This window comes from Lissotriton helveticus, chromosome 1_1 (genome assembly GCF_964261635.1).
Source record: "Lissotriton helveticus chromosome 1_1, aLisHel1.1, whole genome shotgun sequence".
NCBI lineage: Eukaryota > Metazoa > Chordata > Amphibia > Caudata > Salamandridae > Lissotriton > Lissotriton helveticus.
The window spans coordinates 496,392,298-496,412,876 of NC_136057.1; positions in this window are offsets into that span (position 1 = coordinate 496,392,298).

A 20,579-nucleotide genomic window follows, 5' to 3' on the forward strand; every position below is an offset into this window, starting at 1 on the left:
CAATAGGGCAGCAAGGAACTACAATTTTGTTTACCTTTCTCAGGTCTTGCACTACCCTATACTTGCCACTAGGCTTCTTGATGCCCATAATCGGTGAGTTGCATGGGCTGCTCATCACTTCCTGTATGATGTTTCCTTCTAATAATTTTTGTATTTCCAGAGTGACACCTGCTTTCACTTCAGCATTCATTCGGTAGGGCTTAGTGTTAGGATATACTGCATTGTCCTTGATGGCTATCTGTATGGGGTCCACATCTTTCATTAATCCCACATCTTTTCCAGTGAAATCCCACACCTCTGGCTTTACCGCTTCCTGGAGTTCTTGGGGCAAATCCTGCAGGGTCAATCTTTTAATTTCTGAGTCAGGTCTAAGTAACAATAGTTTATAAATGCCATCTTCATCCGGGGTCTGTATTTCAACACCTTTTGGTGTGCAAAAGATGGTACAGTTCATTTTGCACAGCAAATCACGACCCAGTAGATTCACTGGACTGGTGTCACAGATGACAAACCTATGCATTTGTTTAAAATTTCCAATTGAAATCTCCATTGGTTCGGTAACAGGAGTACTAATCAATTGATTAGATACACCCACTACTTGGATATTTTCTCCCGAGAGGGGTAGGTTTGGAACGTCCACTGTTCTTACAGTAGAACGGGTAGCGCCAGTGTCCAATAGAAAGGTGACATCATTTCCGTCGACCTTTCCTTCAATGTATGGTCCAGACTGGTCTACCGGCAAGGAAGCGCCAAGTACGCACTCCTCGTCCTCCCCTCTCAGGCCCCGTCAGTACTGATCATTACAAAGGAAGGTATCATTTAGCAGATACTGCGAAGTTGCTGTATTTCTGTTCTCACCGCTTTCCCAAACTTCTATCTCCTCACCCTCTCCCTGTTTTCCCCTGTATACTTGCTTTGGCGCACGAGGCACCTGAACTGTTTTTACCTGCGGTTGCGTTTTTCTTGGTCTTTCTTTCTGCGTCTGTGGAGTTAAATCAGGTGTTTTGGGGTTATCATCTGTCAGTTGGGGACACTCGTTTCGCCAGTGTCCAATTTCGCCGCACTGATGGCAGGGAAATTTCTTCATAGCCTCTTCCCTGCTAAATTTGGGCCGGGGCTTTCCTCCACCCCCTCCCCCAGGACTTTTGTTCTCAGCATTTTTAACCATGTTACTCAATTGTTTTTCCTGCTGTTCTGCGAGCTTTACTTGAGCCCACATCACTTTTTCCTTAAGGGCCTTTTTCTTTTCTGCCATCTCGTCCTCGCAGTACTTAGCGTACCGCAGGACCTCATCCATTTTCTTTGTATGCCAACAGATTTTATTATCTTTTATCCACTGACAAATTTCAGGTCTTAAACCATTTACAAACCTGTAAATAAAGTGCGTCATGTCCTTCAAGTCGATGTTATCAATACCACTGTATGTTTTAAATACCTGCAATAACCTCTCATAGAAGGAGTGCACTGTCTCGTCCCTTTCCTGTGTTGTTCTATCTATTTTTGTCCAATCAGTTTCTTTTGCGGGCACCTTTTCTTTCAAATGCTGAATTACCTGCTCATATTTTCGCATGACATCCTTTGATGGCTCCCCTGTTTCCTTATTTCTTGGGTACTCTTCAGTAGGCCAGTCTATGGCTATTTTACACTGGGTCCATAAATCTACCGGAACCACAATGCCGAAAAACCCATCCAGGTCTTTCCACAGACATTTCTGTACCTTCACGAACCTTTCCACCTGCCTGTACCAGTCTACTGGTTTCTCTCTTAATTTTGGAAAATCGTTCGTAAAGGACACAATATCCTGTCTAGACCAGGGGACATGCACATATTTCCCTCGAGGTACTTCGCGCATGGGGCATAACTGCTCAGGTTTCTCTACCTCCCTTAAAGCAAATTCAGGAGTCACTTGTCGGGAGCGAGCCTCTTCCCTCTTTTTCGCCCACCTGCTTCTCCATCTTTCCACATCTCCCCATTTCTGCAGTACCCCCAATAATTCTTTAATCTGCAACTTTTTTCCCGCCACATTCAGGTGCTCTATATCTTTGTCTGAGAAGTCTGCTCTGTACGGTTTCTGTAAGGGCTTGGATTTCGAGATATCTACCCCCATACTAGCTGCGGTTTCAGTCAGTTTTTCGTGGAGCACTCTGGTGTTCCTTGTAAAGCTTTTACATATGAACGACAATTCTTCTTCAGAGTAGGTATTCAATCGATCCAACCCCACATTTCCTGCCATTAATTCTTCTATTTCTACCCTCAGCTTGTAGAGATCTAAAGGTTTCGTTTGCGGAGTCTGTTTCTCTAATTCACGACTCCAACTCTCAATTTCATCCGGAGTTACCAGAGAGACATTCCTAGTGCCTGTTGCTGACTCTAATTTAATTTCTTTCGTATTAAAAGGGTTATGCCTGTGCTGCATTCCCTTTCCGGTCGGTTTGTTTGGCAAGTCCAAGAACGCAACTTCAGACTCGCACTCACTGGACTGATCATCTATGATTATCGGTTCCTGTCTCGGGGGTGCCATGACTGGGGTCATAACTGGAGTAATCGGATTTCCCTGACCATTTCCGTATAACGGGACCACTGGTCCAATAGTTACTGGAATAGTCAATGCCTCAGGACTGGTATTTAGCTGGGAGATTTTCTGAATTATTTCTGTCCTTTGTCTAGCTAGGGCCTCTTGCTCCTTTTCCACTAGTATCCTTCTTAAAGTCGTGTCATGTAATATCTGTGGGGTCAATGGAGGAGTAAAACTCGGGGCAGTAGGATGCGTTTCACTTGGTCCTCCACCATAATTTGGTTTCGGGAATAAAGTTCCAGTGTTAAAGGACCTGCGTTCTTCCTCATATGGAGGTTGAACAAAAGGCAGTCCTGAATTCGATGGTTTCTCTTCGTTTTCATACAGGGGTCTGGGAAAGAAAACTTTCGTGCGTGAATATTTTTCTTCCTGGCTTGCGGGCACTTTGGGATATATATCCCTTGTTTCCGCCGGTTCGGGTTTCTCAAAATAGGGCAATACTTGACCACCCCCTCCCAGTCCTAGGGATCTGTCTTCTTCCTTGAGGAAGTGGCGTCGGGGAGCATCTCCTACACTGGAAGGTCGGGTTCCCTCGTTATAAGGTGGCGGACTTCTGGTACAGATGTCATCTATCAGTTCATCATCTGACTCCCCAGGGGCCCCCCAATGCTTACACTTTTCGGTACTTTTCTCACCCGCTGCAGGGTTATGACATGCCGGCATCATGGGAAACAGACCCTCAACAATCATGCTCTGCCTCCACTGTTTCATCCTTTTATCCCTGGACTCCTGTTTCAGCCTGGGGTACCACTTGGTCAAACCCTTGTCCATTCGGGGTCTTTCTCTTTCAAAAGCCTCAATCTCCCATTCCTCTAATGCCTCATACTGCGTCAGTCTCGGTCTGGGATGCAGTTCATTCATCCGAGTTCTTAAATTAAATAGGATCCTACCATTGAAAGTCCCATCTAACGGAAAAGCCAATACTCCGTCATCTTTTGTGTACTTCACCCAATTTTCCAACCACACGCAGGTATTGTATCCTCGGTCAAACATCATGAATGAGGCGGGAGTATTGGGTGGTGGGACAAGAACACCTTCTCTAGATTTAATTGGTTTGTCCATTTTAAAATAATTTTTCACCTTACTTACAAGGGACAATTTTCTCTTTGTTCCGTACATAATATCGTATCTATTAGTTTTCCACTGATCCCTTTCAAACCCTAGGTGCCTTGGATCAGGTCGAGTTCCTGTAGTCTGCGAGTGCCACATACGACTTCTACGCTAAACTTTGTTTACAAACTACCTCCAATCAGAACGCGCTTCAGAAATCTGTGCAACCAATGGGTGCGCGACTCTAAATAATCTCCGCCAATGGGTGCGCGGCCCCTTCGTGAGACAGTTCCCACGCTCTGGCGCCCACCCCTCCTTTACAATCTCAGCTCCGCTACCCGCCCGCTGCTTCTACCAATCCCAGCGCGGCACAGAGTGACGTCAGAGGCGCTTCGCGACTGACTCCCTCCCTTCACAAGGTAACGGAAACTTTCTTTCTTTTAAAGTGCTCAGTGCTTGGTTATTTTACAACAAATACACATTCGCCACAGTGCTCAAGTGTCTAGACAGAGAAAGAATTATTTTACTGCAAGTAAACTACTTCCATTTACTTTTCACTTGCTGCGGGTAGATCTCTTCCGCCTACCCTTCACTTTAGCATCGGTGAACCTGTTATTCCCCTAAACTCATCCACTTCTTTCCGGGATATATTCCGAGTTTAAGGTTTCCCAGCGGACCCCTCTGCTTTCACGCTAGCTCCGAGGAACCTGCTACTCTTCCGATGTGACCCTTACCAGGTTACGCCACTATGGGAATTTTGCCAATGAACCCCGTTACTGACATTTATTCACACATGTATTCAGAAAACCCTAGTTAGTGCTTCCCGGTTATCTTAACCTGCACCTAACTTTCCTCGAGCCTGTGACCTCAGGACAATGGATTCTATTCACCACTTGCCCTTTCAATTCCCCGGGGAGTTCGGACAACAAGAAACTAAACGGTTGACAAACGCATGGATTAATACATATAACAATATAAGAACAAGAATAATAATGAAAAAAAAGTTCATTGATTTCAGCAGCGTATTCACAAGAGAGTGATCAGTCCCCTCGGAACAGCCGCTCTTATAGCAGCATTAATGTACTAGCAACTTCCGACTCAACTAGTCTAACTAATCCTGCCTAACCTTTAGCTAGTCCCTAACCATACATCTGCTTACCAGTAAAACTGATAGAGCGCGCGAGGCCACCCGACCAATAATTTTCGCCGTTTCCGGCTTCAGGGCCCATATACTTTCAAATCACCATATACATTGACCAGGTGACTTCACGAGCTCTACCAATTTGTGTGTGTGTCCCCTACTATTATTTCTCAGTGCACCCGACTTACCATCCACCGATGCGGGTACCTAATGACCACAATGAATCAGGGAGCTAGCTGTAAAAGGAAAGGCAGCAAAATACAAACCCAACCAATAACATTCAAATACTGTTTGAAATGACCACGGACAACGGGAAGTTTTAAAATGTTTATCTAAAGTTCATTTGCTTCATGTATAAGGTACATCAATATAAGGCAATCAATAACCAAGATAACGTAAATGATATAACTGTAAAGAAATAATGACAGAGTAATCATTGAAATACTGATATAAATGTAACAAGAAGATACTATGCTATTCAATAATATTTAAGCATGGGCGGATTATGTAGGTATAACTACAGGAGGGCCTATAAAGAGTAACACGCTTCACTTAAGGTGAACGGGCCTTTAAACAATCTAGGCAATGAGGTTCTAGACCATATCAGAAAATGACAAACTGCAATGCAAAATATAATTTCTAACAAGTGAGAAGACATAGGAACAAACTTATGGAAAATGCAAATGACTTTCAATAGTTGCGGAAAGACATGGAAAAATAACATGTGCAATGGTAAACTTTATTGAAGCAAAAGTTAGAAATTCAGAAGGTGCAAGATTTAAGAGGTTCACAGCAATATTTACCTAGAAAGGTGTGGAAACCAAACCCTGGCCACGTGTCAGTTAAGGACAGGAAACCCTCAAGGAAGGATACCCCTCAAAGGACAGCAGGTGCAGAATGGACACCCCGGATAGGACAGAATACCCTCGGATTAGGAATCAGGACAGGACCTCAGGACCGGACAGCAAACCCTCAGGACAGGACCGCTCAGGACAGGACCGGAACCCACAGTTCGGAAGCAACGCCTGCGCTCCACCCGCTCTGCAGTTATCGATCAAGACCCCGATTGGGTCAGCGAACTTCCAGCAAAGTGCTTCGCCAGCACTTTAAGGTTCAGTAGAACCTTAGTCTATGGTCAAATTCGGACAGAGTGCTCTGCAGAGCTCTGTATCTTCAGTCACCTATTGAGTACGATGGGTCAGTGACAGGTCAGCTAAACCAGACAAGTCGGACGGTTCCCTAGGTGAACCCAGGGTAGATATACAGTTTGGGGACAGTGTACCACCCCCCCAATGTTGCAAAGTGTCAGAATCCCTCAATTTTGATTGGTCCTAAGGTAGGATTTGGGTAACACACCAATCACAATTCAACATTTCAAGCCTGTATTTGCATGTTTGGGCACCGCCTAGTAAGATTGGGGTTCCCATGAGAAGCTACACGGCAAACAGTAGCGTAATATTACAATGTAACATATAAGGAGCCACATTCGCTGTTCTCGCAGGGCAGAGGTGACTTTCTCAGGAGCATCTCGCCCATCGCTGCCAACTGGCTATGTTCCATCAGTCAAGGTCTACTGTGCTGCCAAAGTTGCGCAGGCGCAGAAGGGACCTCCAATATGGCTCTCCTTTCACTCAGACCCCCATTCCCCGCGGTACATGAAAAGTAAGCGAAAACAAATTAATACATAATAATGTCATCATGAAAACACATCACAGGGTTTGTACTTTCTACTTATCATTATAAATTATACTTATGCAGGTTAAATGTTAGCTACATTGATACAGGCACAAGAGCAGTGGCACGAGCAGTACCACATGATGGGCACAGCTATGTATTACGCATGCGCATAATTTTCCCTCCAACTCTGCAGACGCGTCAGGACACGTGAGTGTGGCTGACGCATGCGCAGTAACTAAATACAAGCGGCAGCCATTTTAAGTGACTCGAGTAAATTATTTTAGTAAAACATATAGGCAAGCGTCTTAATCTTTATTTAAACTAAATATAAACGTTAGTAAGACTTACACTTATTACTTTGTTACACATAAACGAGGTTCTTGACTTCAGCAAGTCGCAAAATATGCGAAGCTTTGCTTCATCAATATCACCAATAGCACGGATGTTTGAAAAATCCTTAAAAGTCCCGCATAAATTTGATTTCTTGAAGGATCCGACTGGGGCTATGATGTCAGGTCAAATTGAACCGGAAATAAGTAATCTACAGGCCCCTATCAAGCCTATTAGTAATGTGAAAGTAATCTCACTACCGATTGGGCAAAAGCAAGAATGTGACAAGATATCATATAATGGGGACGCAGAGGCCAAAAGATAAATGCAAACAATGGATCAAACATCTACTGAAGTTACCGACCTTGAATTATTATCATACTGTCAAACGTCAAAGGTCAATTGTCAAATGGTTCAAAAAGAACTGGAGACCGTTGCGGACTTGAACATGGAGATGTTGCTGGAAGAAAGGACTACGTTACCGGGAAAAACAATAGCCTTCACTAGGTTACCGATCGAGGTAAAGGTCGAAATACGAAAAAATAAAGCTCAAAGCATGGTCCAGACACCTGACAATCTGTCGGTAGAAGGATGTACAAGAGGAAATCTAGAAGAAAATTTGGACAAAGTCAGACGGGATAGCCAACTTAGAATAAAAGAACTTACTTCTTCCTTGCCAGAGCCTACAATGACGTTGGAATACGATGAAGTCACAAATGTGCAAATAAATTGTTCTGAACAGTTCAAACAGAAGATTGAATCACCTAACCCACAACCCACTCGATCAGTCAGGCAACAAAAAATACAATTTATTTGTAAACGGGTAAATGAATTTAGCGAAGATAGAACACAAGCTCCTGGCACTATTACAAGAAAAAATCGGAAACTGTGCAACCTGACAGCGATAACAGGATAAAACATAATGTAGAGGCTGGTATAAAGGAATATTGTAACATCCCAGTAAACAGCGACTCGATTCTAAACCACTCTCTCAATATCAAACAGGAATCTGAGAGGGACCGAACGACTAAAACCATAGAAAATAATGATCTGGGATCTATCTGGGACATCTTTTATCAAACTTCATCACTAACTCTTGAAGCATTGTCACTCCAGTCGAATAAAATGGATATTCAAATTGAAATATTGGGAACAATGGCAAATGCTGTTACTGGAATAGACCATAAACTAGCTGACCTAAACAGTCTGATAACTAGAGCACAAACCGATACATCAACTACCTATTTGGAATGTCACTGTGCACCAATTATCAATAAACTAGCTTCAATACCTGAAGTTATTAATAGTATTTTGGATGATGTCAAAGTAAGCCTTCAAGTAAAAGACAATAAGAAACCAAAAAATAAACAAGATATGTCCTTAGCAGCAGAAAGCAACTTTACAACAGCAGAGGAGCCAACTGCTCCAACGGACCTAGATGCCCAGGACAGATCACCCCCCTTAATAACCAGGGATAACCAACCGGACAAAAAAAATCAAATAGGAGATGAACCATCTGTCCAACTTGCAGCACAAGATGACAAAGAAGTGGTCTTGATGTCGTTTACAATGACAAAACAACAGAGAAAAAAATTGCGGAAAGCAAGATATAAAGCCAAGAGGGAGAACCAAATAAAGACACACTCTCAGGAGGAAATGCCTTCCACTACACTCAATAAGGTAAAAAAACATCGGGAAGAAACAATAGGACAAATAAAATCCAATACAGATAGGAGCCAGTCTCGATCAGCAACAACAACAAATACTCAGTATTTTGATATTTTTATGAATACAGGCAAACCTGCGATCTCTCAATCTATGAAAAAGATTAACCATAAAGATGAAATAACCCAATGCAATACCATAGAGCTTTCCCCTGACAAATCTACCAATGTATGGAATCAAACACTACCAGAGAAGATTATTCCTGTCCAGCGGGGAAAATGCTGTGAGGAAAAAATGGTCAGGGAAGAAGCTCAAGGGGTATCACAAAAAAGGGGCAAATAATGAGTTTGTTAACTTCGGGAAAAGCCAAAGCCCCGGTTGCTATAATGGATGCAGAACAAATAAATAGTAGTATCTTAGCTCAAAGGTCACCTCAAAGAGACCGTAACACAGCTCCAAACCCAATTTGGAACTCAAAACAATCAGTGGGCCATCCCGCCCTCCCAATTGGGATACAATCAAATAACAAAGGAAACCAAGAACCTGTGAAATTCATTGAACAGAGAGATCAAATAGAGGAAAAAAATCACATAATAACATGGGACCATTTAGTTATAATAAGACATGGCGAGAACAAACGAGTTATACACTCAGCGGAGGAAGAATCAGAAAACAACCAAGTAAGGGAACTGCCTGTTGTGGGGTCGGAACAACTAATCTTTAAACCTGTATATGAGTCCCGAGGGCAACAAGACACCTTGAATAGAGGTAATCTTTTGTGCCTCTTCAAATCGATTCCATGATTAGCCAACGTGTCATCTAGTGACATTGAATGTGTTGGCTTCTCACAAAATCCAGAAGGTGCACAGCCATTAACACTAATAACCGTAACATCCCCCTCTATTGTGGAACAAATTATGAACGAACTAGAAATCTTCCGCAGTTGGGGGATAATAATTAATAAAGTTACTCCAAAGGAATATCCCACTCCAATTTTAAAAGCCAAAAATCCGCCATTCAGTGAAAAAAGAAAAAACGGCACCCAGGTCTTCTCTGTATTAAAAAAATCTGTTACGAAAAACTAACATTGATGTAGAAAAGCAATTGTTGGACAAAAAGATAGAGAAGCCAAGAGGGATAAATGAGAAATGGTTAACAATGGCCTTGCATGGGAACGATAAACAATGACAAAACAAACAACAAAAGACAAATAACAAATTAATGAGTGAAAGTGAAACAATAACAATCTGCTCATGGAACATCAACGGAATAAGTAAAAAGTTAGATAACTCCAACCAAACTTTGATATTTAATTCCTATCAGATCATTTTATTGCAAGTGACTTGGGCAATGGACCATTTTATTCTACACGGATATAAAGTATACTCTGAACCTGCGATTAAGCAAAACAAACACGGTCGCCCTTGTGGAGGCTTAGCAATATTTATATCAATAGATTTGAAAGCAGAACATAAGCAAATGGTTACGAACAATTGTAATCTCCAAACGGTAATGTTAAAATACAAAACCCATGGTTATGAAAAAATCTTAAAGTTGGTTAACATATATATTCCCCCCACAATGATCTCAAGAAAGTCTATGTGCGCTACTCTTACCAGTTATTTACTCGAACAAATGGTGGAAGATCCCTTTGTAGACTTTATAGTTACGGGAGACTTGAATTTAAATCTGCTAGGACCATTTACAAGAGATGATGCCACAGAGTCGCAAGACCAACAATGGCTTATACCTGACCAATCAACGGACACTAAAACGAAATCTAAGTAAACTAAAATAGGCCTGAATTTCGTGAAAGACATAGAAGCTTTGGGGTTACGAATATTAAATGGGAGATTCCAGACGGACTCGCCCCCAGCATGGTCATTTCACACTCAAAATGCGAAATCAAAAATGTATTACACAATGGCATCACTGAGCATTTTCAACAACTTTACTTCGTTTTATTTAAGGAAGCTCCCTGAGAGCGATCACTGCCAACAAATAATTACTACCTCACTTAAAAGCACGAAACCACAATCGTATTTGTCAATGCAAGGTCAGATTGGAACCATAAATTATAGGAAATTAATTTGGAAGGCAAATACCAAAGATCGCACCAGTGAATTAGCTCAAAAACTGGTTACCGAATGCTTTCAAGAAAAAAACCTGTGAGTCCACAATTGACCATTGGGTAAGCTTTACACGCAAAATAGTGGACTCACATGACCCCTTGACTGGAATTAGGAATAAAAATATATTGCGGAAAGAAAAAAGGGAAACTAAAATTAATTTGACGTATACGGTCCAAAAAATGAAACAGTCTCGAAATAAACTCAGAAAAGAGTTAACCAAGCTCCCAAACAACAAAGACATAATAGCCAGCATAAAAAAATTAAATCATAATCTGAGGAAACTAATCTGGAACGAAAAAACCAAAGCCAATCATGAACTTTGGCCGAAAATTTTCTATGCTAGTAATCAAGCAAATTCTAGGGAGTTTTGGAAAATGATTAACAGCCTAACAAGACCGGATAAAACTGTTGTATCTTCTATATTAACTGAGACTGAATGGGTTAATTTTTTGGTGAACCATCTAAACCCGGACTGCAAAATAATTAAAAGCGGATATGACCCCAAAATGAAGAAAACCTCGAACCCAGAATTGGATACTGAAATCGAAATATCATATGATCAAGTGCATAAACTAATAAAAAAATAAAAAGACGGGGCACCAGGCCCAAACGGTATTCCGTTTGCCCTGTAAAAGGAGGACCCAGCCGTATGGGCAGAATACCTAACTAAGGTCTTCAATGACGTAGTATGGAGAGGGGAGATCCCTAAATCCTGGAGAGGGTCACTAATATAGCCTATCTTTAAAAAGGGAAGTTGGGCCCGGACAGAGAATTACCGTTTAATTACGTTACAAGACACGGACGCAAAGCTGTTCGCAGGGATTCTCTTGTCAAGTTCATCAGACTGGGTAAAGGACAATAACATTCTCCCGCCAAACCAAACAGGTTTTATCAAAGGCCTAGGAACAGCAACTAATATCCTAGCCCTATTGGTATTAATGGACAAAGCAATTATAACAAAACAACCTTTGTACTTATGCTTTATTGATTTTAAATCAGCTTTCGACAGTGTGGATAGAGAACTACTGTGGGAAAAGTTACGATTGCAAGCGATCCCACCCCAACTATTACAGTTGATTCGTCTTTTCCACTCTCATACCAGGGTTAGAGTGCGGATGGGGGATGGCCGGTCATTAACAAAGAAAATATCGACATCAGGAGGCCTAAAGCAAGGGTGTGTACTTGCCCCATTGTTATTCAACCTGTTTTTAGCAGATCTAACGGCAGTATTGAATGATACAAACGCACATCCACCTAAACTTGCTGATAAACATATATCAAACCTCCTATATGCGGACTATGTTGTTCTTTTAAGTAACACAAAAGTTGGATTTTCTTCCGCAAAAACTTGATGTCTATAGAAAGGCAAATGCATTGACAGCCGCATTTAGGACCATCCAAAAATCAATAAGCCAACTAACTTATCGTCCATTTGTAAAAGTGATTTCTGCTAAACTGCTTCCCTCCCTAACATATGGCAGTGAGGCCATAAATAGAAAAGATGCAGTTACTATCAACAACGCTACTTCAAAAATCTATAAAATTATTTTCCAATTGCCTATGAATGCATCACAAGCACAAGTTAGACTGGAATTCGGTCTAAATAACCAGCTGTATGCATGAAAGGGACATGCAATTAAAGTTTGAAATATAGTAAAAAACGACCACCATAATCTCAATTTCAATTTCAATTTCAAAAAATCTTTATTTCGGTAAAAATTTACCATAAAAGACATATAAAACATACATTTTTTAAAACTGTTGTTTGAAAAAGGGCATATAAAGCATACATTTATAAAACTGTTGTTTGGAAAAAGGTTATACAGTAGAAAATATCAGAAATCGAAGAATTACACAGTCCCGAATTCGACTTCAGTTTCTTAGGAGCAATAGGATCAGTTACCATCCCTAAGACATTTCCTTCTGATACTCCAAATAGCGCCCAGGTATTTGGCCACCGCAAACACAATGTAGTCAGTCAGGTTAGTTTTCAGAACTCTAAAAGCAGCCAAACACTTCACAAAACCCAAGTTCCTACATAGTGGGACTATCCATTGCTTGCGGATCTCTCGGTAGGCAGGACAAAAAAAGAGGATATGGAGTTCAGATTCGTCAAAGGACCTGCATGCTGGGCAAATACTAGTTGCGTCCTTGCTCCATTTGCATGTAAGTGATCGAATAGGGAGGGACCCGTGTCTCCACTGCAAATATAATTTCCTAAGCAGGGGAGGGTGAACTTTGTCTAAAGTTGGTTCAAAGTTATAGGTGGCCTTGAAGGACATAAAGAAATCTGTGAATGACCCGGGTTTTAGTTCGTTTAAAAGTGAAATTAGTTTACTGTCCTGATATACCTTGGCTAGTGCCTTTTTGGAAATAAGTTGGCAGGTAGCCAAGGGGTCAGACCACATTTTAGAAAGTCCCAAACCCTCCAGTTCCAGTTTAATAAATTTGAGCCATTGGATTCTTCCAGCATTCGGCAAGGCAAGCACCTCCTGTAGTCCCTGTCTGTAACTAACCAATTCTGGGGTTGCCCAGAGTCTGCGCCAGTAAGCCAGTGGACGGAAAGCCAACTCATCGTCTAATGGGCGCAGGCCCAGATCCAACCTAAGGGGGACTAGGGGCGTGCTGGAAGGTAGTCCTACAAGCCTTCGGATGAATTTATTCTCCACTTTCAAGAGGTCAGATGTTCCTACATGCCCCCACAGTTCAGACCCATACATGGCAGCCCCCTTAGCCTGTGTTTTGTAAATCTGCATTGGGGGACCGATAGGCCTAATTGAAGATTTGTTGTTCGCCAGGAGGCTTGTGATGCCCCCCGAGTGTTGAGTCAGTTTGAGGAGAGCTTTCTCAAGGTGCGAGTTCCAAGATAGTTTGTCATTTAGCATAATACCCAGATATTCAAAGGTTTTCACCCTCTCAAGCTTGCTTTGTGCAATTCTGGGGCTGAAATGGAATTTCGGTGGGGGATTGAGGACCATGAATTTAGTCTTAAGAGTGTTAATTTCTAAGCCGTGGTCCTCGCAGAAGTCCACAAAGCCGTCGAGGATGCGCTGGATGCCCGCTGCAGATTTTGATAGCAGTAGGGTGTCGTCGGCAAACATAATGGCCGGCACCCTTACAGCTGCCAGCTTTGGGGCGTCAGAGTTGGAGATCCCCTCCAGATGGGAGATAACCCCGTTGACATAGAGGCAAAACCGGGTAGGTGCAAGCACACATCCCTGTCTTACCCCCCTGCCAACGGGGAACCTCTCGGACAATGCACCCATCCTGCCACATCTCACCCGAGCGAAATTGGCGCTGTGAAGGCGAACTATCATTTTCAACAACCCCTCAGGGACCCCCAGATTAGCCAGCACGTCCCACAGCTTGGACCGGGGGACCAGGTCGAACGCCGCCCTCAGGTCCACGAATACAGTATAGAGGCTGCCACCCTCTATCTGCACCGTTTTCCAATAGATGAGGACAAGCCGAAAGACCTGATCTGTGGTTGAGACCTTCTCCCTGAATCCTGCTTGGAAGGGACTCAAGATATTACAATCCCTGATCCACTCCAGCAGGCGGTTTAACAACAGCTTGGCAAAAAGTTTTTGTGACACGTCAATCAGGCTTATTGGCCTGTAGTTGGCCGGTAGCAGGGGCGATCCCTTCTAAAAGTCAATTCTGTGACACCTGTTAGCACCACTACATAGGAGCTTACCTCAGGGGGAAGGTCAACATAACCCATACGGCGAATTTTGTTAGTGTTAGCTCTCTGGGTTATGGGATAGTTAGAATTGCAAACATTGTAGCTCGGGTTTGGCTGATCTATCATAGGTGGTGCTAGTTGACCTACTGTGACTGGAGTTGGTGGTAGATTATCAACCACCAATTGGTTGGTGGTCATCTGTGGCCTATTGGGAGGGACGTTCGTGTTGACCTTGTGCCGTGGTTGTGGAATCGGTTTGGTCTTTGGGATAGCAGTAGTGGTTACAGGTGCGGGTACAGCAGTGGGGGGAAAAGGGGTGGCAATTGTAGATTCCGAGGGCTTAGTCACCGGGGGAGCCACCAGGACAGCGGCAGCTGGAGCCATAGCATCAGATAGTACCGTGTTGGCACAAGTCCCATGTGAACAGGTTGCTCCTTTATCCTGCATACTAATGGTTGCCAAGTTCAAGATGCTTTTTTCGGTTTCCAGGAGCTGGGTTTCAATATGTGAAAGTCTCGCTTCTAGGGGGGAAAGCAATTTTTTGAGTGTTTCCCAGACAATTGTTAGAAACTCGACGTCCTTCCCTTTTATGGTGCAGAGTGGGACCCCAATGGTATCACTTTCTTTTGTGGGGTTATCATTTTCATGTGTAATTAGCAGTTGTGGAGGAATAACTTCTGGTCTCATTTCGGGGGATTGGGAGGTAGTCACTAGGAGGGGATCTAGGAACACCTGAGATGGTGCCTTGGTTAGTAACTGGGCCTTTGCTATCTTGGCCTTTTTTCTTAAGTATGACGAAGTATTTTTGCGCTTCCTTTTATTAAGTGGACCATTTCGTGGGGTGACAGGATTCACTCCTTTTGGTGGTGCAAAGTTGCAATTTTGCGCCATTGCCAGTAGACCCTCCCCAACCTCCTTCTCCTGCCCAAGGATTTCACCCGGTTGGGATTGTGGGCAATTTGTCGATGTTTGGGGAGACCCCCCTGCGATGTAGGTGTATTCGCTATTTGTGGCTGGTGAATATCTACAAGTGTAACGATTACTGTGGGGTCGGGACCTAGTGGGCGATCAGGAGTTTTGGCCCAGGCGATGGGCCCTAGGGAGGATCTTTTGGCTGCAGTTAACTCCTCTGACAGTCTTCTTGCAGCGTCTAATTCAATAGAGACCCTGTGCTGCATTTTCGCGATCTCAGTGTCAATCGCTGTGTGGGTCCTGGTAATAAAGTCGTCTAGAGTGCCGTTTTTCAGTTTGGACTTGGCTGCTCTGTCTCTGAACTGGCGGGTTGACATGATGAATGCACAAAATGATATTATAGACAAGGTTGTATCCGTAAGGGAGAACAGTGGGGCCAAATAGGGTGGCCCAGTCCAGTCTCTACCTGCCTCTAACGGCCTCAAACGGCCCGCTCTTAGCCCGGTCTTCGCCCCGAGCTGCGTCCCGCGCTGCGGGAGTTTGGGGATGTATTATAGGGCGGTGGGCAGGCCAGCAGGGAGAGCGGACCGGATGCTGGTTCCCGGTCTAGCAGGGGCTCCTGGTAGTTGGAGTCCCCCGCACACTCGCAGCCCTGCCGAGCCTCATGCCCAAGCCGCCTTGCAGTGACGGAGTCGGAGCCCCACGCACTCCTGTGCGATGCGGCACCCGCGGAGCGGGTGCGGCGAGGTGTGGGATGAAGTCACAAGGGGAAGCCGCCTGGAAAGAGATGCCTCCGTTGGTGAAGAAAGAGCCTGGAAGGTCAGGTGCAGGGCGCCTTTACAGCGCTCAGGTGGGCGGGGGCGGGCCAGCAGGGAGAGCGGACCGGATGCTGGTTCCCGGTCTAGCAGGGGCTCCTGGTAGTTGGAGTCCCCCGCACACTCGCAGCCCTGCCGAGCCTCACGCCCAAGCCGCCTTGCAGTGTCGGAGTCGGAGCCCCACGCACTCCTGTGCGATGCGGCACCCGCGGAGCGGGTGCGGCGAGGTGTGGGATGAAGTCACAAGGGGAAGCCGCCTGGAAAGAGATGCATCCGTTGGTGAAGAAAGAGCCTGGAAGGTCAGGTGCAGGGCGCCTTTACAGCGCTCAGGTGGGCGGGGGGCGGGCCAGCAGGGAGAGCGGACCGGATGCTGGTTCCCGGTCTAGCAGGGGCTCCTGGTAGTTGGAGTCCCCCGCACACTCGCAGCCCTGCCAAGCCTCACGCCCAAGCCGCCTTGCAGTGACGGAGTCGGAGCCCCACGCACTCCTGTGCGATGCGGCACCCGCGGAGCGGGTGCGGCGAGGTGTGGGATGAAGTCACAAGGGGAAGCCGCCTGGAAAGAGATGCCTCCGTTGGTGAAGAAAGAGCCTGGAAGGTCAGGTGCAGGGCGCCTTTACAGCGCTCAGGTGGGCGGGGGGCGGGCCAGCAGGGAGAGCGGACCGGATGCTGGTTCCCGGTCTAGCAGGGGCTCCTGGTAGTTGGAGTCCCCCGCACACTCGCAGCCCTGCCGAGCCTCACGCCCAAGCCGCCTTGCAGTGACGGAGTCGGAGCCCCACGCACTCCTGTGCGATGCAGCACCCGCGGAGCGGGTGCGGCGAGGTGTGGGATGAAGTCACAAGGGGAAGCCGCCTGGAAAGAGATGCCTCCGTTGGTGAAGAAAGAGCCATAATCTAATATCCCAGTTAATCTGGAAAGAAATTAGTGGCAATACTAAATCACCTGCCTGGAAATTTGTGGATGGGGCTCTGGAAGAATTTGAGATTAGGTTGTTTTGGGATTCTTCCATAACTCAGGAGTCATTTAAGAAAATTATCAATAAGACAATAGATCACATCCCGTTGATAAGTGATAAAGCAACTTTTGCAAAAAGAAAACATGCATGGCCTATAATAAATGGTTTCTCAAAAAAGACGGCACAGCAATACTTGAGCACGCCATGGTCACAAAATAACAAACAAATCTTTATTAAAGCACGATTTGGAATATTGCTGGGACTATGCCATTTACCACGGTGGAAAAAATATGAAAAGGATACTGTATGTAGGCTGTGTAAATCTGGGGAGGAGAACATTATCCACCTATTGTGTCTCTGTTCTGAAATGAGAATTGAAAGAGTAACTGTACTAAAGAGACTATTTAACGAAAGAGGGGTATGAACATGTAGACAGGCATTGATTCTATGTCTTTCTTCAGATGATATAATTATGAATTCTGCGTTGGTAACATTTTTAACTAAAGTCTGGAAAAAACTAGAGGTTCAAGAAACAGCTAACTAAAAACTTCTATATTCTTTCTCTTTTTTAATTCTTACTCATTTACTTTACTTACATTTTACTGTAATGAATTTTATCGAAAATAATTAGTCAAAAGATGTACAGAATTTTAAGGAATTGCTGTAAATCAAATTGTATATAATGGTTTACTGTTTGAATTTGTTTTATTGTAAGATTTTAATTAATCAAACAATAAAGGATATCTATCTATATATCTATCTATCTATCTATCTATCTATCTATCTATCACGTCGGAGAAGAAGACAAGTCAGGAGTGGTAGACAGACATCAGACCCGATCACTCCTACCAGGCTGATGGTCACCCCCAGACCAAACGCCACTACCTATACGTTTTTTGTTAAGTGTTGCACCTTGTAATACTAGAACAAGCGCCAATACATATATGTTTTGTGTTTTATGTTTGCACACCAGAAAGGCAGGGACGCCCAGGCTTATGAGCACCGCGAATAAAAACACCAAAAGAAACAAACTGCTAAAACTCATAGGCAGGGGGCCTTGCATGGGCAAACGCGACGAAATGTACGTTATATGTCTTATGCTGTAAATGTGAAAAATACCATAATTTTTTTTTTTTTTAAAGGCATCGTCGTGCTACTTTTCATCGCTGATTCTGTACAGCTTCGGCAATTTTTTAAATTTTTTTTTAATGCTGAACAGCATTGGCAAAATGCATTGCAAAGCTAATAGGCCCGTATTGGCAGCTACAGGGCGATACCAATGTGCTTCACACATAAATAAATGCAGGTGCTTTAGGAACCAAATGAGTTCCTATAAACTAATGTGAGTCACATATGAGGCAATTGACTTGTGGCCTGTTTAATCCCTCACAGGATGCCCTCTGCGTTTCATCTATAGCATCTGTTATGGTAAGTCACATGATAATTAGCTGGCGCTAATACCTCTTGTATCATGAATGCCCGTGCATTCACGCGAGCCAAAGTCTCCATGATAAGTTATCCTCTTTCTCCATCTAGTGGATAAACTATAAATAACAACTATTGGTAACGAACATGTTAAAGACAAAATGGAAGCAGATAAATACTAGTAGACGAATAAGGGGGCATATTATCAAGGGCTTTATCTCCGCTTTTTTGGCTTTAAAAGCCAAGAAAGCGGAGATAAAATTATCTCCCTATTACCAAGCTGTCGCTAACACCAGTTAGCGGCAGCTAATAGGAGATAGTGACCATCTTGGGCCCCGCTTTGCATGTCAGTGATATTTATCACTAATGACATGCAAAGTGGGCGTGCCAAGATGTTAGCGACTGGAAACAGTCGCTAACATCGCTATCTCCTATTACCAACTTTTGGAGATATTCGCGCTAAGCGCGAATATCTCCAAAAGCTAACACCTGCCCAGGAGCAGTTCTTAGCCATGTTATCCAATGGGAGGTGGATAACATGGCTAAGAGCATTTGCTCGATAATGCATGAATATCGCTGACTTTTCAGCGATATTCATGCATTGCGGCCGTTTTTTATCGCATTTGCGATAAACCTTGCTAATAGCAAGGTTTATCTGCGATAAAAATCGCCGATGTGCGGCGATAATTTTTGTCTCTAAACAAGTTAGAGACAGAAATTATCTCTATTGGTTGGTAATATGCCCCCTAGTTCTCTGTCACATGCAGGCTACCACAAATGTTGACTCTGGGCTGGCAGTCACTACCTCTGTCCACTTTCCATATTTTGTAATTGCTCTTCTGTATCTCACCCATGCCTTTACTGAGATCTTATAACCGATTTTCCCAACCCCCACACACCTTCTCAAAGGTGATTTTGTGCATTTGCCACATTTTCTCACAAAGTATGACCAATATGCTCCATTTGCATGGAACTAATCATTTCGATAAAATCACCATCGTGTATAAATACAATCAGCACAGCAAAAAACAAAAGCAGAGCACTGTTTAACGCCATCAAGCACTGTGGCAACCCTAGCCCGGATCCACCAATCATACATTCCACCAATTGGTGCAATAAAATGAATACCGTCTTCAAAGAAAACATTGATAAGATCCGAAAACACATTGACAACTAGAAACAATAAGAATAATCCCACCTAATGTACCTCGTTTTGCACCCTCATAAATTAATTTCAGCACCTTCTACACAGTATCAACCTTTCTGACTTTATTGACTCCTTCAAAGTCAAACTATGAAAATGGCATTATCTATATATATCATGAAAGGAGTCCAACACCAATGTAGCACGTTATCAAGATCTCCACGATGCAAAGCATCTACCCACACTCCCTTTGTAGTGGACACATTCTCACATTACTGAACAAAGCCAGCTTCAACCCTGATGGCCTCATTTATTTATGCCAAATTACTTCCCACCCACTTTCCTACGAAAAATAATTAAGAAACCAAGCCCTTCTTGTTAGGACCCGCTCCTCGTGAATTGTGTGCAAGAGATACCCTATAGGTCTCAACATGTTCACACTCTTTGGCCTTGATCTTCTCCTACGTCCCTCCCATCATACCCTCATTCTACACATAAAATGCCTTGCCCACCACTCCCCGAGACATGCTAGCCTTTCATGACACCTTGCACCTCGCAAGATATGGCTGCCATATTTGGGGCGTGGCATATTGTTAGAATAGGGGGTCTCTACTTGGCAGAGATAGGTATCTTGTCCAAGTAGGGACCCTTCCTTCTAGTCAGGATAAGGGAGTTACACTCCTAAAATAACCCCTGCTCACCACCTTGGTAGCTTGGAACAAGCAGTCAGGCTTATCTATCTTAGAGGCAGTGTTTCAAGCATTTGCACATAACAAACAGTAATAGACTGTAAAAACTACAAAAGGACACCACACCAGTTTAGAAAAATATCCAATATTTTTATATACTTAAGACAAGACCAAAAATTATTTAAAAAAAATCCACAATACAGTACTTAGAACTCTTCAGTTATCAATATAACCTTGAAATAAAGTTCTGTGAAGTTGATAGCTCCACCTGGGGCTATCACAGCGTCGTAAACAAACAAATCCAAACAGTTCTGGCTGACCGCTGCATCGCAGGTCAGATACGGTGTCGGGGAGACCCGCAAAACAGTGAGACTGCAACCTCTTGAT